Source organism: Zingiber officinale, chromosome 1B (genome assembly GCF_018446385.1).
Source record: "Zingiber officinale cultivar Zhangliang chromosome 1B, Zo_v1.1, whole genome shotgun sequence".
Classification (NCBI taxonomy): domain Eukaryota; kingdom Viridiplantae; phylum Streptophyta; class Magnoliopsida; order Zingiberales; family Zingiberaceae; genus Zingiber; species Zingiber officinale.
The window spans coordinates 111,528,144-111,545,367 of NC_055986.1; positions in this window are offsets into that span (position 1 = coordinate 111,528,144).

Sequence of the window (17,224 nt, forward strand, 5' to 3'; positions counted from 1 at the left end):
AAAATTAGGTGGGATTAAACTTAGTTAAATTTAACTTTTTGAAAACTGGTGTTTTAAAAATAAGTTAGTTTTAACATAGATGTAAAAAAAACATTTTTCAAACACACATTAATTTCTCCCCCTGAACTTGACATTTATCTTTAACCAGCTGTCTAACCAATTAGGTACTAACTAACTATAGAAGATAGTAGCTTTCACTTGGTTAGTCAGATTAAGTTAATTATAACCAGTCAGTGTTTGACTTGACTGATGAACTTTAATCTGATTAATATCTGAATTGTATTTAACGTCCAGACTTATGCTGATGCACTGAAATAAGCATCTTAAGTCTTGACAGTTGGCCTATGCATCTCACCCCTTTCTATGTTTGTCAAACACAAGCAAGGTAAACCTAAGGTGTTGGTGAGATGCTCAAAAACTAGTCCTATGGGTACATGCTTTCTAAGGATTCAAAACTAGTGTAAGGCCAAAACTGTTTTGGAAAATCTAAAAAATGGAAAGTTTTGAAAACAAATAAATTTGACTTATAATTTGATAAAACCATTTTTGAAAGTATTTTTGAAAGATCCTAGTCTATTGAGCACATCCCTAATTTTCGTCGTAAGTTGCTAAATTCACTTTCAGGGAGAGGTTTTGTAAAAATGTCAGCTAAATTTGATTTGAACTCAATGTACTTGAGTTCAATATCGCCTTTAGTAACATGATCCCTGATGAAGTGGTGTCTAATTTCAATATGTTTGGTTCTTGAATGATGCACAGGATTCTTGGTTAAGTTAATTGAACTTATATTGTCAATTAATACTTTTACATTTGTGATATTTAAGTTGAAATCTTTTAGAGTATGCATCATCCATAATAATTGTGCAACACATTCGCCTATAGCTATGTATTCTGACTCAGTTGTAGACAGAGCAACACAATGTTGCTTTCTACTAAACCAGCTAACAAGTGATGAACCTAATAATTGGCATCCACCACTTGTGCTTTTGCGGTCTAATTTGCACCCAGCATAATCTGAGTCAGAGTACCCTATTAGTTCAAAATTATTTATCCTAGGATACCAGATTCCTACATTTGTTGTTCCCTTAAGATATCTAAAAATTCTTTTAACTTGTGTCAAATGGGATTCCTTAGCACAAGTTTGGTATCTAGCACACATACTAACTGCAAATAAAATATCAGGTCGGCTTGCAGTTAAGTACAGTAGGCTACCTATTGCACTTCTATAATGTTTTAAATCAACTGGTTTGCCATTTGGGTCACTGTCTAAGATTGTGTTTACTGCCATCGGTGTTTTTATTTCTTTTGTATTTTCCATTCCGAATTTTTTAAGTAATTCTTTGGTGTATTTATGTTGATAAATATAATTTCCTTCATTTGTCTGTTTGATTTGTAATCCTAAGAAATAGGTTAATTTTCCTACTAGGCTCATTTCAAATTCTTTTTCCATTAGATTAATAAATTCTTCTAAAAATTCTGAATTTGATGAGCCAAATATTATATCATCTACGTATACTTGTGCAATAAATATGTCTGTATTTAATGATTTAACAAACAAGGTTGGGTCAATTTGACCTTGTTTGAATCCTTTAGATGTTAGGTAAGATGTTAGCCTCTCATACCATGCCCTGGGTGCTTGTTTAAGTCCATATAGTGCTTTCTTTAATTTAAAAACATAATCAGGGTGTGCTAGACTTTCAAAACCAGGAGGCTGACCTACATAAACTTCTTCTTTGATTAGTCCATTAAGAAAGGCAGACTTAACATCCATTTGGTATAGTTTGAATCCCTTATGGGCTGCATAACTTAGTAACATTCTAATGGATTCTAATCTGGCTACTGGGGCATATGTTTCATCATAGTCAAGTCCTTCAACTTGACTAAATCCTTTGGCAACCAACCTAGCCTTATTTCTAGTAATTTCCCCAGTTTCACTTAGTTTGTTTCTGAATACCCATTTTGTTTCTATTATTTTCTTATTCTTAGGTGGTGGGACTAGGTCCCAGACCTCATTACGCTCAAATTGGGCTAGTTCTTCTTGCATAGCTATAATCCAATCTAGGTCTAGTAGGGATTCATCCACAGTTTTGGGTTCAATTTTTGAAATTAATGAAATTTGACTTAGGTTTCTAAAAGATGATCTGGTTTGAACTCTTAAGTCTGGGTCACCAATTATTTGATCAGTTGGATGATTTCGGTTTACCCTTATTGTTTTAGGAGGTTGATTCTCTTGATGTTGTTCCTCTTCTTCATGACTTAGAGTTTGGTTGGTTTCTGGAACAAACTCCGGTGGTTGTGTAGGTTCTATGTCTTGTTTAGTTTCTTTAAATTTTACATTAATAGTTTCTTCAATTTTTAAGATAACCTTATTATAAATTCTGTAGCCTCTACTATTTAGGGAATATCCTACAAAAATTCCATTTTCAATTTTAGAGGTGAATTTTCCTAAGTGTTCTCTTGTATTTAAGATAAAAACTGGGCACCCAAATACCTTAAAATATTTTATGTTTAGTTGTTTATTATAAAATATTTCGAAGAAAGTTTTGTTATGAGTTTTATTTATTGTTGTACATAGCAGGCTGTACTAACAGCTTCTGCCCAAAAGTATTTAGGTAGGTTATACTCATTTAACATTGTTCTAGAAGCTTCAAGTAAGGTTCTATTTTTCTTTCTACAATTCCATTTTGTTGGGGGTTTTAGGGCATGAGAACTCATGATGGTAACCGTTTTCTAGACAAAAACTGTTAAAGTTGTGATTTTTAAATTCTCCCCCATTGTCACTCCTAATTCTTTTAATTTTAATATCTTTTTCGTTTTCAATCTATTTGCAAAAATTTGTAAAAATTTCAAAAGTTTCATCTTTATGTTTTAAGAATTTTACCCAAGTAAACCTAGAATAATCGTCTATAATTACTAAACAATATAAGTTTCCATTTATGGATTTGACTCCATGGGAGTCAAAAAGGTCTAAATGTAGAAGTTCTAAGATTGAGTTTAAAATTTAAAATTTTGAAATTAATTTTTAAGTTAAAATTAAAATTTTGAAATTAATTTTTAAGTTAAAATTAAAATTTGAAATTAATTTTTAAGTTAAAATTAAAATTTGAAATTAATTTTTAAGTTAAAATTAAAATTTGAAATTAATTTTTAAGTTTAAAATTTAAATTTTGAAATTAATTTTTAAGTTTAAAAAAATAAGTTTAAAATTTTGAAAATAATTTTTTAGTTTAAAATTTTGAAAATAATTTTTTTTAGTTAAAAAATAGAATTTTGAAATTAATTTTTAAGTTTAAAATTTTGAGAATAATTTTTAAGTTTAAAATTAAAATTTTGAAATTAATTTTTAAGTTAAAATTAAAATTTGAAATTAATTTTTAAGTTAAAATTAAAATTTGAAATTAACTTTTAAGTTTAAAATTTAAACCTTATTCATCTCACCCGATCTATATTATCAATCAGGGAATCCTATGATTTTGTGAGATGAAATTAGATATTTTTTTCATGGAGTTTTGGTTTAACTTGAGTTAGATTCAGATTTAGCTTTGGTCTCTACAAATAAGCATTCTTCGGATAAATTTCTAAGCTTGGTGAGTCACATGGACGTCATTAGAAGTAACCAACCTTTCGAGATTTTTCGAATAGTCCTATCCACGGAGCTTAGTACTAAATCTTGGTCTAACTGATTAGGATCCATTTAAGGGTAGCTTCGGTCAGTTCTACTTGGCCAAATGCACCAGATCGAAGCCATATCTTTCTAGACATGCGATGCCCAAGCTTCCCTAACGTACTATCATCCAAAAACTTCTCCAGTACCATGATTCAAGTTAAACTTGGTCTCTAATTCTAATTACCCTGCCGGGTTAGTTAGTTTTGGGTTACTCTGTCGGGTAAGTTAGTTTTGGAGGTGCCAGCTATTCTGGAGCCTCCCCCTGAATTATTGGCCATTAATTTAAGTTTTGATTTTAGGCTTGTGTCGATTCTTTTTATAGTTATAGTTAACTTGGTGATAATTTTGTTGTTTTTTAAACTGTTTAGATTTTGAATTTGATTTAGGTTTGTATTTTGGATTTTGGTTTGGTTTATTCAATTTTATATAATGTATTTTTTCTTTAGGTATATAATATTGATTAAGTCCTACTTGCGTGGTCAGACACGCTTTCGGAACCCAAGCTAGATTGGTTGACTTGTATTGGGTTATTAATGATTTGAAGGTTTTATTTGAATTCGACTTATATCCTAGTCCGGTTTTATTATTGTTAGGACCAAAAGTAGCTAGAGGGGGGGGGGGTGAATAGCTCGTCGCTCGCTCGTTGCTCGGCGTTGCTTGTTTCTTCTAAGATGTGCAGCGGAAAATACAGAAACAAATCACACAACGCTAACACGGTTGGTTTACTTGGTATCCACCTCACAAGAGGTGACTAATCCAAGGATCCACACCACGCACGCACCCTCCACTATGAAAACACTCCTTTTCGGTAACTACCGAGGGCGGAGAAGCCCTACAAGACTCTCAGTACAAGAAGAAAGGAAAGGGAAACAAAATACAAGCGCAAAGCTTACAATGAGTACAGAAAACCCTAACCCTAGCTTCTCTTCTTGACTTTGATCCGCCTCTTGACTTGGAAACCTTCCAAGATCCTTCAAGAACTGGCGATCTGAGCTTTGAGAGTGCTGTGGAGAAGCCGGCAAGAGCTCGGAGTGAATCGGTGAAGCAATGCCGCAGCCATCACACGCCTGCAGCTATAAACGACGCCAACGGTCGGATCCCGATCGATTCGAATGATCCCAATCGATCGGGAGGCTTTGGATCGATCCACGGATCGATCCGGCGCTTATCGCGCCCGCTGGATCGATCCACGGATCGATCCGGCGCTTATCGCGCAGCCGCGTCCCAATCGATCCAGCGATCGATTGGGACCTCTGATCGATCCACGGATCGATCCGAGGCTCTGTTTTTGACAGTCCGGATCGATCCATCGATCAATCCGAGCTGGATCGATCCATCGATCGATCCGACTTGATTTTGTCCAAAACCAAGTCCCAAACCTCCCAAACCAACATCCGGTCAACCTTGACCTGTTGGTATGTCATGCCTAGCATCTAGTCACTCCCTTGACCTGCTAGGACTCCCTTACCAAGTGTCCGGTCAATCCTTTGACCCACTTGGACTTTTCTCTGTGCCAAGTATCGGTCAATCCTTTGACCTACTTGGACTTTTCTTTCATGCCAAGTATCCCATCAATCCTTTGACCTACTTGGACTTCCCACCGGATGTCCGATCATCCTCGATCCATCCGGATTTTCCCTTACCCGGCTTCTCACTCACTAGACCCTAGCTTCACTCACTAGGGTTTTCCATCGCCTAGCTTCACTCACTAGGACTTTCACCGGCTTCACTCACCTGATTTCCATCGCCTAGCTTCACTCACTAGGACTTCCCTCTGCCTACTCCACTTCCTGGCTTCACTCACTGGACTTTTCTTACCTGGCTTCACTCACCAGACTTTTCTTCTGCCTGGCTCACTTACTGGGACTTTCATCGCCTAGCTTCACTCACTAGGTCTTTCATTTTGCCTAACATCCCGGTTAGGACTCCCATCAAGTTATCCAGGTCAACCTTGACCTACTTGACTCTTCTTCAATCAATATCTTATTGTCAAACATCTAAACCCAAACCAAGACTCAGCTTGGTTACCCAGGTCAACCTTGACCTGAGGGATATTGCACCAACAATCTCCCCCTTTTTGATGTTTGACAATACCACAATAACACTTACAATCCCATATGTAAGTTAGGCTAATCCCATAGCCTCCTTCTTCATGCCACTAGGTAATGAAAGCATAAATTAAGCTCTTCATTCTCCCCCTAAGAGGGCAAACTCCCTCTAGGTAATGAAAGCCTAACTTACTCCCTTTCATGAGTCCTTTCATTCTCCCCCTATGACCTTCCCATAGGTAATGAAGGACTAAGCTTAACCATACATTCTCCCCCCTATTGGCACACATCAACCCATCGTTGGACACACATCAATCTATGCTCCAATTCTGGGCACACTTCAACAACTCCATTTGTTGAAGACTCTCCCCCTGAAGAGTTGCTCATCGTTGTTCACAACATCACTCGTTGTGATCAACACGATAATGAAGGTCCCATACCCTTCATTTATCCTTAACTTCTCCCTCAATGTAGACAAATACCCAACCTTGAGCATTTTCAACCACTTGAGTTTCCACTTGAAATAATGAGGATATCCACTCCCCATTTCTCCCATTTCAAGTTTAAATGCTCAACCTTGAGCAAGTTCACAACAGAAGGTTAACCACCTTCCAAGGTTCATGAAAAATAATTTTCATGTCTTTAAAGAGTCCCTCCCCCTAAAGACATGGTGGTAACTTCTGTCATTGCACCAACAATGACTTGGAATCCCTAAAACATTAGGAAACCCAAATTTAGAAGTTTTGAGGTTCAAATATTCAAAATTTGAAACAACCTCAACCTAAACTTCTACTTAGTCTTCGTTAACCAATCCATCCTTGTTTTCAACATGAAAACACCCTTTGTATGTATACAAATGTATTTAAGGGGTTTGGAATGGTTACCTAGACTCAAAAAGGTTCAAAGATGCTGAAATCAAGCCTTCCCAGCCAAAATCAGCAACTTGGATCGATTGGAGTTGGGTTCCAATCGATTGAACCTTTCTGAATCGATCCACTGATCGATTCAGACTCCCTGGATCGATCGGCTGATCGATCCAGCGAGCTTCTGCTCGCGGGAATTGCCGTTTGAATCGATCCATGGATCGATTCAGAACTCAATCGATCCATGGATCGATCGGAACTCTGATAGTTGCTGAAATTCCATTTCAGTCAACTTCAGAAACCCCTAGAAAATTCTACAAAAATCCAAAAATTATGAAATTTCGTGTAGACATTATTTAGGGCGTTTACTATCACGGAAAAATAGTTTTCTATGAAAATACTTCATATTTTCAAAGATTGACACAAACTTGAAAACTTGCAAAAACTTTAGTGTTTCTCTTCAAGTTTGTGTCTAACTATTCAATGGTGATTACTATCAAAAGATAGCCTTCACCAAGGTTTTCCAAAAATATTTTAAAACATTTTCAAAACCAATATCCCATCACATTCCTTGGGCTTAATGCACATGACTTGTACATTAGCTTTCCCAATGATGGGAAAACACATAACTATGTGTTTTGATGAATTTTAAAACTCAAAAGAATGCACTAAATCAACATCTTGAGTTTTGTTCATCATCCTAACATCTCACTTGTATCTAATGTGCACTAAACCACATACAAGTCACCTTATAGTCTTTGTGAGATGTAGATTTTGGTTTTTGCCCTAATCTAGGGATCATGCATATCTATCTAGGCATTTTAGAAATATTAGACATCCACCTAGAATGTCACTTGTTAATAAGGGTTGTTAAATGCCATTTGTCCTTAATTACAAGGGAATTAAACTAATGCATGATAATGTTATGGCATACATCAAAATAAAATAACTTTCAAGAGAAAGATTCCTATAATTACATGATGTATGAATGTCATGACATGGTATTTTTGGATTATTTTTTTTCATAATAAAACATGAATGCAAAAATAGACATGATGTCATGGCATATGATGGGCAAACAATCATGGCAAAGTTTAGCATAAATAAAATATACATAGATTAAGTATCTAAGTATCCTTAAAATCTTAGCTAAACCTACGACTTAAACCTAGATTGCCCTAAAGTGCTTCAAGAAAATGCCAAAACCTAAATTGACATTTCTTATTTCTCTTGATTTGTTTATGCCACTTAAAAATTAAGCATATCCTCAAATGTTGGCATATTTCATTTTTCCACAAGAGTAGCACTTTTAAATTAAGGCTTAGTATTGCCTTTAATTTCCTAAGAACATACCAAAATCCCAACTTGGTAGTTCTTATGTTTTCTCAAATTTGTGCCACTTTAAAATAAAATCAATACTTCTCCAATTTGGCACATTTTACTCTTTCAAGGAGTAAATAATAATTCCATTTCATTTTCAGAGGTTAACAAAAACCTTGAAAATGCTCCTTGAGTGTCAATTTCCTCAAAGTTGGGTTAACTACCCTTCTAATCGGAGTTGACACTCTCTAACCCATCTATGGGGTAGAGAAGATGCTCCTAGGAACCCAACACCTATTGGTGCTCCTTGGATGCTCTAGGTACTCACTAGGGATAACTTCCCTAGATACCTTCCTAGTGACCTTGTTTGGCTTCTTGGAAGCCTTGGTCACACTTTCTAGGTCAACTCTAGGGATAGCCTCCCTTGTAACCTTGTTCGTGACTTTCTTAGACTTCTTAGAAGTCTTAGTCACTTTGGTTGCAAAGATACTTCTAGGGATATCTTCCCTTGTATCCTTGACTTGACCTCTAGACTTAGGATTCGTTCCATAACTATATGGAACCCTATGATAACTAGGCACATCCTTCTTAGCTTTTGGTTTGTATCCCAAACCTTTATGGCCATTGGATGGCTTTGATTTTCCTAAACCTAAGTTATGCTCACTTTGCCCTAATAGGATATTTTCCATCATTTTTAGGGTCTTCTCCATTTTATCAAGTCTTGACCTCAAGACTTGATTTTCTCTCACTAAGTCCTTAGTATTTGATCCATGAGCATTTTTGTTTCTAGGCTTGTATCTTAACTCCTTAGAGTTATCGCCTAGGTTTTTACCTACATTCCTAGCCTTAGGGATAGTAGTTTTGGCATGTAGGGCCACATGCTTTTCCTTAAAGCCCTCATGCTTCCTATTCTTATGGTAAATCGCATTAAAATGATAAAAGTTAGAACTATCATGCTTTTTACCATAATGTAAAAGGGTAGGCTCAATAAATGTTACCTTCTTCTTTACCTTGGAGGCTCCCCCTTGCCTAGTGCCTCCTTGAGCCTTGACCATCTTCTTCCCCTTGGGGCATTGACTTCGGTAATGCCCTTTTTGGTTGCAAGAAAAACACACAATGTGTTCCTTGCTCCTTTTTGTTCCGGGGATAGTCTCCTTGGGCTTCTCCTTGCCCTTTTGTGCCACTTGGCCCTTCTTCTTGGCCAAGTTGGGACACTTGCTCTTGTAGTGCCCATGTTCCCTACATTCAAAGCATATAATATGATTTTTATTTTTAATTGAAGCATTTATACCTTCTTGTGTAGGGATGACACTTGCTCCTCCATTTGCTATTTCTTGAATTTCGGAGGTGGCACCATCTTCTTCTTCTTCACTTGACCCGGATGTAGAAGCTTCTCCTTCTTCTTGATCCGGCGTCACCAAGGATTGCTCCCCCTCAATCCTAGAGGTGGAGGCTTCATCATCTTGAACATGAAACAAGGAGTATGCTCCCTCCTTGTTCCCTTCGTTGCATTCCCTTGAGGATGAAGCTTCTTGGATTTCCTCTTCTTCGGAGGTTGAGCATCTCTCAACCTCGGAGTCCTCCTCTTGGTCTTGCTCCAAAGAGTCACCCTCTCTGGATTCTTCATGATCTTGTACAGTGGAGGAGATCTCTTCATGAAGCTTGGCCAATTTTCTCCATAGCTCCTTTGCATCTTCAAACTCTCCAATTTTGCAAAGGATGGTGCTTGGCAATAAATTGACCAAAAGCTTGGTCACTTTGTCATTGGCCTCGCACCTTTGGACTTGCTCCGAGCTCCATTTGTTTTTCTTTAGAACTTTGCCCTTTGAATTTCTTGGAGCCTTGAAGCTTTCCATTAGAGCAAACCATTGCTCTATCTCCATCATAAGAAAATTTTCGATTCTTGATTTCCAAGAATCGAAACTCGTAGAAGTGTATGGTGGAGCCACCCTTGTGTCAAATCCAAGCCCATCTTGGAATTGCATCTTGAAGTTGAGCTTGATAAAGTCTTGAACTTGAAGAATTTGCTCCAACTTCTACACCCTCTAGCTTTTCTTGTTATGCTTGACCCTTCCGGCAATGATTCCGGTGAAGAGCGGCCTCGCACTGATACCACTTGTTAGGACCAAAAGTAGCTAGAGGGGGGGGTGAATAGCTCGTCGCTCGCTCGTTGCTCGGCGTTGCTTGTTTCTTCTAAGATGTGCAGCGGAAAATACAGAAACAAATCACACAACGCTAACACGGTTGGTTTACTTGGTATCCACCTCACAAGAGGTGACTAATCCAAGGATCCACACCACGCACGCACCCTCCACTATGAAAACACTCCTTTTCGGTAACTACCGAGGGCGGAGAAGCCCTACAAGACTCTCAGTACAAGAAGAAAGGAAAGGGAAACAAAATACAAGCGCAAAGCTTACAATGAGTACAGAAAACCCTAACCCTAGCTTCTCTTCTTGACTTTGATCCGCCTCTTGACTTGGAAACCTTCCAAGATCCTTCAAGAACTGGCGATCTGAGCTTTGAGAGTGCTGTGGAGAAGCTGGCAAGAGCTCTGGAGTGAATCGGTGAAGCAATGCCGCAGCCATCACACGCCTGCAGCTATAAACGACGCCAACGGTCGGATCCCGATCGATTCGAATGATCCCAATCGATCGGGGAGGCTTTGGATCGATCCACGGATCGATCCAGAGCGCCTGGAAAAACGCCTGGATCGATCCACGGATCGATCCAGCGCTTATCGCGCGAAGCAGCCGCGTCCCAATCGATCCACTGATCGATTGGGACCTCTGGATCGATCCACGGATCGATCCAGAGGCTCTCTGTTCGCTGGGACAGGTCTGGATCGATCCACTGATCGATCCAGCACTTGATTTTTGTCCAAAACCAAGTCCCAAACCTCCCAAACCAACATCCGGTCAACCTTGACCTGTTGGTATGTCATGCCTAGCATCTAGTCACTCCCTTGACCTGCTAGGACTCCCTTACCAAGTGTCTGGTCAATCCCTTTGACCCACTTGGACTTTTCTCTGTGCCAAGTATCCGGTCAATCCCTTTGACCTACTTGGACTTTTCTTTCATGCCAAGTATCCAGTCAATCCTTTGACCTACTTGGACTTCCCAGCACCAGATGTCCGATCATCCTTGATCCATCTGGATTTTCCCTTACCTGGCTTCACGCACCAGAACTTTCACCTAGCTTCACTCACTAGGGTTTTCCATCTGTCTAGCTTCACTCACTAGGACTTTCACCTGGCTTCACTCACCAGGATTTCCATCTGCCTAGCTTCACTCACTAGGACTTCCTTCTGCCTGGCTTCACTCACCAGGACTTCCTTCTGCCTGGCTTCACTCACCAGGACTTTTCTTCTGCCTGGCTTCACTTACCAGGACTTTCATACTGCCTAGCTTCACTCACTAGGTCTTTCATTTTGCCTAACATCCCAGTTAGGACTCCCCAGTCAAGTATCCGGTCAACCTTGACCTACTTGACTCTTCTTCAATCAATATCTTATTGTCAAACATCTAAACCCAAACCAAGACTCAGCTTGGTTACCCAGGTCAACCTTGACCTGAGGGATATTGCACCAACAATTATAACATGCTTTTTGATTATTTAGGATTAGGTCTAAATTTTTTGATCTTGTTGTGAATTTTTCTAACATCTCCTTTAAATTGTTTATTTCATTTTTTTAATGATAAATTCTCCTTCTCAAGTGTTAGATCTTGAGTTGGATTCGAATTTTTTAATTGTTCCTTGAGGTTTTGATTTTCCTCAAGAAGTAATTTGTTTTCATTTTCTACTTTGGTTAATTTACTATTTAAACAAGAAATGATTCTAAAAAACTTTTTGTTTAAATTAAAATATACCTCATTCGAGCCTTCGGAAACGAGTACGGACTCGTGGCTTGTTTCGGGTTCGGACCCGTCTTCATCTTCCGACTCATTTTCAGTTTCGGCTTCGCGGGCCATCAGTGCGAGGTGGCTCTGATGTTTCTGCTCTTCTTCCTCCGATTCGTCCGAGGAGTCGTCCCACGTTGCTTTGAGTGCTTTCTTTTTGGTTGGCTTTGGTTTGTCGAACTTCAGTTTTGGACATTCGTTCTTGTAATGTCCCTTTTTGTTGCAGCCGTAGCAAGTCACGTTCTTTTGTTCTGAGGGAGAGCTGATCTTTTGAAGGTCCTTTTTGCTAAAGCTCCTCTTTCTCCTGGTGAACATTTTTCTTACCAAGTTCACCAGGTGTTCTTCGTCTTCGGAGTCTTGGTCAGATTCTTCTTCAAATTCAGGCTTGCTTTTCTTTTCTTTGGAGGAACCTGCAAATAGAGCTATACCTTTCTCGGCTCCAGCATTAGTTTGTTCGTGTAATTCTAATTCACAGAAAAGCTCATCTAATTTTAAGTTAGAAAGATTCTTAGAAATTTTGTAGGCATCCACTATTGATGCCCACAAACTATTACGTGGAAAGGCGTTTAATGCGTACCTTATTAAGTCTCTGTTCTCCATCTGGTGGCCTATCGCATGAAGCCCGTTGAGGATGTCCTTGATCCTCGCGTGTAGTTGATTCGCTGTTTCTCTTTCCTGCATTTTTATATTAAAATTTTTATTTAAAAGCAGGTCTCGTTTTGTTACCTTAGAGTCGCTCGTTCCCTCGTGCAGTTCGATCAACTTGTCCAATAGCTCTTTAGCGTTTTTGTGTGGACCGACTCTGTTCAGTTCTTCTCTTGTCAGTCCGCACTATAGAGTGTTGATTGCTTTATTTTCTGTTGATGCTTTTTTCTTGAGATCTGCTGTCCAGTCTTCAGGATCCACTAGATTCCCGGCATTGTCCACTGGAATTTTGTAGGGTCTCGTAATGCTCATCCACAGGTCGAAGTCTGTTTTGAGGTAAACCTCCATGCGCTTCTTCCAGTAAGGGATGTCGTCCCCGTTGAAGAGTGGAGGTCGCACTGTGTTGAATCCTTCTTGTTGGGACATTCTGTGCACAGGTAAATAACCAAAAAAAATATCCCAAAACTTGGTCTTGGATTAGTAGTGCGGGAAGAGAAAAATAGAAAAAAAATCTAGATTCGTGTTGCACTAATTTAAATTGATTAGATAAATATTAAGTTAACGAAACACCAGTTTTAAAATTAATTATTGAAAAAAAAACAAAAACAATTCACCCCCTGTCTGATTGGTGGTTGCACCAAATCATAGCGGTACCTGCTCTGATACCACTTGTAGGACCGTTAGATTCGATAGAGGGGGGGGTGAATATCGATTCGAAAAACAAGAGTTTAAATGCAGCGGAAAAGTAAAATAGACACAATGGTTTTACTTCGTTCGGAGCCTGTGATGACTCCTACTCGAAGGCCCGTGGTCCTTGACCACTTTCGTTGGGCAATCACTAGCAATTCGAAATGATGATTACAAAAGAACCGTACAGGGAATGCTAATGAAAACTAAAAACAAATACCGACAAAAAGGGAAAAGAACGGAGCGTAGTGTCGGAGCTTTGTTGGCGTCGCACTGAACGTCGAGCAGCAAGACAAGCAGTAGAAGAGTTCTCAGCTTGATTGATTGCTTCTGAAGCTCCTGCCTGGGGCTTCTTTTATATGTTGTTTCGGGTGCCTGGATCCCTTCCGGGCGCCTGGAATGTGACGTAACTGCTCAAACCAAGATGCTCCACGTGGTGACGACTTGGCTGGATAGAATTCGCCTTCCGGGCGCCCGGACCACCTTGTTCCAGAAAAACTCTTTTTTCCTGCAAAACAAAGTTAGTCCGAGGCAAATATACATCCTGTAAAACAAATTGTTAGCACAGTTAAAGTTCAACAGATGGATAAAAAGAGTATGACTTAGATTCCGTCTTTCCGAGACCAGAATCTAGTCACGATCTCGACTTAGACATCCGAAATGGATCTAAGCCGGATCGACGTCTAATGTCCCCTTCCCGGGAACGCGTCCTCACAGTCACTTACTTACCTGCCAGACGTCCGGTCAGCCCTTCGACCCGTTTGGACTTCTCGCCAAGCGTCCGGTCAGCCCGTCGACCCGCTTGGACTTCTCGCCAGCTATCCGGTCAGCCCGTCGACCTAGCTGGACTTCGTGCTAGACATCCGGTCAGCCCGTCGACCTGTCTGGACTTCTCCTGCACACTCGATCAAAGTGTCAGACAACAATAAGACTAACTTAACCTATTTGTCATTCATCAAAACCTGGGTTAAATCGTTAGTGCTAACCGCACCAACACAATCTTCCTCCTTTGATATTTGACAATATTTTTAAGTTTGATTTGGGTCATAAGGGTCTTATGTTAAAACTAGGAGATTTTAAATATTTTTTACTTAAAACTAGGGATGTAAATGAACCAAACGGTTCGCGAGCTATTCAGAGCTCGATTCGATAAAAAGCTCGTTCGAATTCGTTCATTTATCTTATCGAGTCGAGCTCGAGCCTGATTTCAAGCTCGATAATTTTATCGAGCCGAGCTCGAGCTTAAGAATATTCGGCTCATGAGCTCGCGAACATGTTCGTTTATAGGCTCGTGAGCTCGAGCTCGGCTCGTTTAAAGGGCTCGAGCTCGGCTCGTTTAAAGGGCTTGAGAACATGTTCATTTATAGGTTCGTGAACTCGGGCTAGAGCTCGGTTCATTTAAAGGGCTCGAGAACATGTTTGTTTATAGTCTCGTGAACTGGGCACGAGATCGACTCGATTAAAAGGCTCGCGAACATATTCAATGATGTGTTGAGTTTAGAAGTTTAATATATTAGTTTGGGATGCTTAATGATGTGTTGAGTTTATATTATTTTAGTTGTTAGGTTTGTTAAATATTTATTCAAATAAGTTTTTGAGCTCGCTTAACAAGCCTGCAAAATGAGCTTTAAAATGAGCCTTAAAACGAGCCAAAAAATGAGCTCTAAAACGAGCCCAAGCTCGCTTAATGAGTTAGGTCCGTTAACTATGATAATCGAGCTAATAACGAACCGAGCTCGAACTGTTCACGAGCTTGGTAATTTCAAAACGAGCCGAGCTCGAGCCATATGATAAAAGTGTTGGATATAATTATCCATATTAGGTGGGCTTATTTGTAAATTACACACGTGAATACGATCCAAACCCTTTAAAGTGATCTAACTTATATCCAGTGGGTTTCGGGTAATTGGATGTGGATTTCATATGTGTAGAACCTTTAGTCCCGCGTCTATTATCATCTATATGCTGATAATAGATGTTCAGTATATATGGACTTATAGTCCCACATCTATTATTATCGATGGGCTGATAATAGATGTCCATTATATATAGTGTTGGTCCCCAAGGGCTTAGGATGATCTTGATATAGCCTTTGGTTCCCCATTGACCTAAAGCTTTTCGGCGCCGTCATCCCCTAAGTCCCTCGGAAGACCTACCTTTTTTCTTTCCGCTGCTTCTTCTTCCACAGGATCTTCTTGACGACGCTAAAGGACAAAGATATGGCTCTTCAATCAGGTTCTTTGTCATTATGTTTATGTATTATTAGTTTCTTATGCCATGTTTTCGACGAAACCAAGATCCATGCTTATATATTCTTGTTTTTCCTATTTGAATTCTTATTTCGGTTGTTTAGAATTCATGCGGCTTAGGTTTTACGAGAACTTTCAATTGGTATTAGAGCCAAGGCTCTGTTTCGTCATTTTTCATTGGCAATAAAGTTTAGGTTTTTCGTTGATTTGTGATTTGTATGCTAGATTAAGTCTTTTCTAGTTAATACAAATTTTTAATCGTCGAAGATTATATAAGAAAAAATTAGGATAGACTTGTTTTTCGAGTTTTTTGTATTTCTATGAAAAATATGAAGAGCGACGAAAATCGTCACCGTTTAACCTAATTTTAGGTAAAATTGTGATGATTTAATCGATTGCTTTGGTCGAGCAATTGATTGCCGAGTCTAAAATTTTGAATAGAAATATTTGAAATTTAAATAGTTAATAGCCTTAAACTCGCGACTACATCAATTTTAATCGATTAAGTTTGATTTTAATCGATTAATATTAGTTTTTTATTAATATTGTTTTTTTAATGTTTCTTCGGGAAAAAAAATTGCTACTGTTTCGTTGAAACAGAAAAGAAAAAAAAATTAATATTTTTTTAAATAAATAATTAAAGGATGAAATAGTATTAAATAATACTATTTAATTATAGAACTCGAAGCTTTAGCTTCTTAAGGAAGGGTTCTATGTATAATCACGTAGTCACATATAGTAGACTTTCGAATCGATTGGATCATGCCAATCGATTACCATAAGGTATCAATCAATTAATAAGTCTAATTTTATTGTTAAGGCTGATTAAGTAATTTTTGTTCAAATTAAGTTCCTAATATTTTCTTGGGTCTATCTACACAACGTGCTACTAAGTTGAACTAATGTGTCGGCCCAAATGAAGGCACCTTAGGTAAGTTTAGTGCATTTTGTGTTGGTAGACGTATATCTATGCTAAAAGTAATCGGCCCAAAGGAAGGTTACTTTTATGCCAGATATATGCATAAGGTAGCTTACAACTATAGAACAAAATTTTATTTTGTTCAGATCATGCACAAAATATGTCGGCCCAAAGGAAGACATATTTTGTGGCCGATTAATGTTGTTGTAAGTTATGAACCAAAATATAACTCATATAAAGTATCATATTATGTGCACAATGGGTCAGCACAAAGGAAGACACATTGTGTGACCAATTAAAGTTTGAGTTATATTAAAGAGTATCACTAACAAATAATGTGTCGACCTAAAGGAAGGCACATTATGTTGTACTTGGTATCTCATAAAGAGCCCATTTATATCCATTTAAAATTTTATTTTATTTACATAATTTTATATTACTTATATGTTCTTGGCTTTAGTTAAATCGTGAGCTTAAATAAATTTCTCTTTTTAATTTCAGTGCAATCTGTAACTGCCAGCATTAATAACATCCCAACACTAACTGGTTTGAATTTTGCTGAATGGAAAGAATATGTGATCGTAGTCTTAGGCTGCATGGACTTAGACTATGCATTAAGGAATGATCACCCCACACCTTTGACCAGTGCCACTACAGAGCAGAGGGCTGAATTTCAGCTGTGGGAGAAATCAAATCGTATGTGTTCAAGTATCATGAAGCTTTCCATGCCGGTGCTATTACTCACATAAGTGTCACTATGCAGGGTTGTTTCAGGAGCCGACTTCCGCTTGATGGTGAAAGATACATCTACATAGGAAACGGAAAGAAGGCTAAAGTCGAGTCGATTGGTGTTTTAAGGCTTTGTTTAGGAACCAATGTCTTTCTAGATTTAGAAAATACATTTATTGTATCGTCTTTTCGACGGA